Below are 3,808 nucleotides of genomic sequence, written 5' to 3'. Positions count from 1 at the left end.
TCAGACACTGCCCAGGCCCCGCCCCGCCGGAGCCGCGCTCGCTCTGCCCGGGGCCGGGCGGGTGCGCCTCGCCCCGGCCGCTGCCCCGGCCGCGCTCCGCTCGGGGCGCTCCTGCCGCGGCTGCCCAGAGCGGGTCTTCTTTCGCCGCTCTTCGCTCGGCAGCAGCGCTCTGTGAGGCTGTTACGTCCCAAGCCCAGGCCTTGCCTGGATGTTTATCGCTGTTGATCGCCATGGGACAAGAAAAAGTACAGTGTGGCACAGAAGACATACGGGGGACCCGGAGAGCGATTTTGAATAGGCATCTACCTAAAGTGATTAAGAATCCTGAGCCCGTTTGCCTGCTGTTCTTGTGAAGGCAAAGCACCGTTCTGTGGCAAGGAAATGTGATTTTCCTCTTCTCTCTTCCTCTTAAAACAAAATATTCAGATGTTTATGACCTCCTGGAGTAAAACCAGTTACAAACGCCTGCACCCATAAAGGTGTATGGGATGAGGCTGACTCATTTCTAGGTTCCCGAGCTGCCAGATGTGTGGCTGTGGCACGCAACTACTTCAAATAGCCGTAGATTCATCACTTGGCTGCAGTGGAGAGGAGCGTTCGATGTGCTGCTCTGTAGCTGATCTGCAAGGCAAATGCTCTCGCAAGACTGGCTTCTCGCTGTCACTGATGGCCGGCACGCAGAACTTTATCCTGCGGCTCAGGTCATCACGTTTCCGTAGCTGCTGGCTGACCTGAGCAGCAGCTCGGTGTTTCTGCGCGCAGTCAGCGCCGGTGAGCCGGGTGAGGGCCTGCGGCAGCGGGGTGAAGCGCCAGCACGGGCGCGTGGGAGGGCAGGGAAGTGGGGAGCCAGCTCCATTATTGGAGTGAGGTTTCTAGATGGGGGTGGGAGTGAAGATAAGCAGGATTATAAGGGAGGAGGAGGTGGAAGCGTGAGACGCTGTGCGTGTCTCACGCTTCCTTGCAGCCCGTACCTGGCTAATGCAGCAGTTACTAAAGCTATCCAAATGAAAAGAAAAACACGTTTGGAAAGTTCAGGCCTATTCTGCTGGTTGCATTTGTTTTATTTCTCTGTTGCACATCAAAAGCACCAGCAGTTAGGAAACAAAGCTGGTTAGAAATGGATGGGTTTATATAGGTTAGAAATGAATTAATATTATTTTCCTAACAGGATTTTCTCCTATTCCTTCATTATACATAAATGTCTAATTATTCTGTCCTTAAAGGAACAGTTATTAGCAAAAGGTCATCTTGAGTTTAAGAAAGTTCGTACAGAGTATTGCAGTAAGTTTCAGTCACAAAAAACCTCTTAATTATATTTCCAAATTTCACGGGACATGAAAATTGGACCATTTGTGTAATTAGTTTAACATCTTCTTTATCGTTAGCAACAATTATCTCCAAAGTAAACTTTTTCTGAAGTGCTGCATGTGACATCTCAGCTCAGGAAGTTGTCACCTGATCTCCATGGCTTTTTAAGTGTTGCGTCTCAGCTCTGCCATACACTGTCCTAGAAACTCCAGCTAGTTAAGAGCTGGCAAATGGAATTTGACACTTCAAATGCTGGAATACAATTGAGCAAGCATTTATTAAAATGTGACCTTCAGTTTTGAACTCATGCAATTCATGTCTTTTAAGAGAAGAAAGGACAATAGGCGAGAACCAAAGTGTATTTAATAGGAAAATTAGAAAATATTCCATAGCACTTGGGTAAAGAGTCGGTAGAGGCAGGAGGAGATTCAGTAGAGATAGTAGAGTTGTGTGTGGAGAGGGAGTTTCATATGTAGGGACAAATTTTGGATGGATGGTCTAGCTTATATACTACAGAGACCAAACTTGTCTTACTTTGGGAATATAAGTGTAGTTATGGAACTTATAATAAAGCAGGCCATGTGACTAATTTAGGCTTTAAATATGCCTTCTTTTGGTTCTTATTCTTTCTGGAACATCAAAATATAAAAAAAAAGTTCATGCATTTCTTTCAGATTTGTGTATTTTCAAAATAGTGTTATCAGTATATTTTAATTTAACTGTCTGATTCCAGAGGCTTTGACCATGGCATATTATTAATCTATAATGCAAAGAAATTGGTAAGCACTAAGGTTCATTAAAATCATAGAACCACAGAATGGTTGGGGTTGGAAGGGACCTCTGAGGCCATCTGCTCAAGCTGGGATACCTGGAGTAGGCTGCCCAGGACTTTTTGGGTTTTTGAATATCTCTGAGAACTGAGTCTCCATAAGTCCTCAGGGCAACTTTAGTCAGTGCTCGATCACACTAACAGTAAAAAAAATTTGTGATGTTCAGAGGGAGCCTCCAGTGTTTCTGTGTGGGCCCAGTGTATATACATTGATGGGATCCCCCGTGAGGCATTTCTTCTCCAGACTGAAGGGCCCCAGGTCCTGAAGACTTGCTTCACAGGAAAGATGCTCCAGTCCCTTTATCACCCTGGTGGCTCTTTGCTGGACTCTCTCCCATGAGTCCATATTTCTTCTGTACTCTCTTGTACCGATTTTATATTGAAAGTAGGAAATGCGTCTTTCAGAAGTGCTAGGACTTTATTACTTAGATGAACAAATTGTGGGGACTGTCCTATTGACTAAAACCCTTGAATGCTAGTTTTAAGATTTACGTTTTTATTTTGACCTTCTTAAATCTTAACAGGCCTGAAACGATTGTAATGGTCAGGACTGTATTTTGGATCCTGAAGGATATTTTTCTGTCAAAGAACTGTATTTAAAGAAACAGAAATAGTGCTCTAAGTAGCATGTAATCAAAATAGTTTAAAATTTACATTTAAAAGGAAGTATTGCTTCAGACATTTTTTTTAAGGAAAAAAGAAACTTAATTGCTGTTAGTCAGCAAACTTACAACAGTTTAAACTTTGTTCCACCATGAAAATGAGCCAAGAAAAGATTCTTCTTGGCAACAACAGCTCTTGCAAGCCCAGTTCTGTGAAAAGTTGTCTTGAAGGATGGCATCTGAATTCAGACAAGTCTGAACTTAATTACACAAAGGCAAGGACTGTTAGAAATTTTAATCTTGTTTTTCGTTCATTATTCAATCAATGGCCAGCAAATAAAAAAGCACAGTATTTATCTTTACGTTTCTTCACCAGTTTCTTCTTCAGCATTTGTCTTCATTTCTTCATTCAAATTTTTAAGGTTTCTTATGGAACTTACAGCGGAGGTAGATTTCAGAACTAAGTGAATTTTATCTTAATGAAGATATATAAACCAAATACTTATCTTGGTTAAAATACAAATATTTATATTACATTTATAGTACATAATTTTGTACTATTTTAAGTAAATGTAGAAGTTACTATAGTAGTTTACTTGCTGTACTGTATAAATAATTTAAAAATTTAAAAATAAAAGCTATACATACCTTTTCAAAACTTGGGAAACAAAGTGAAATTTCAGGTTTTATAGATTTGTTTTACACCTTTAACATGTGTTTTTAAATGTCTAATACGTTATACATATAATGTCAGTGAGAAATAAATAGTTTTTTTTTTTCCCCAAATACAAATCTAATGAAATTAATGTACTTAATTTACTCATGGACTGATCCTAAAGCAGGCTGTGAATTTGTTGGCTGTATTTATTTTCCTCTGTATTTTCAAACTCCTTTTGTAAGCTGTTTGGTTTTAGTTCTATGTTCCTGGTTATGTAAACTGCACAAAATTTGCGATCTCTGTATGGGCTTAGGTAGTTACTTTAAGCAGGAAGTTGGCTTAAACAAACCACTGGGACTGAATTTCTTAGAAAGAAACAGCAGGACTTTGGCTTGGTTTTCTTCATGTGTT

The sequence above is a fragment of the Pyrgilauda ruficollis genome, unplaced genomic scaffold (genome assembly GCF_017590135.1).
Source record: "Pyrgilauda ruficollis isolate IOZ18807 unplaced genomic scaffold, ASM1759013v1 scaffold26, whole genome shotgun sequence".
NCBI classification, from domain to species: domain Eukaryota; kingdom Metazoa; phylum Chordata; class Aves; order Passeriformes; family Passeridae; genus Pyrgilauda; species Pyrgilauda ruficollis.
This window is presented reverse-complemented; position numbering follows the sequence as displayed.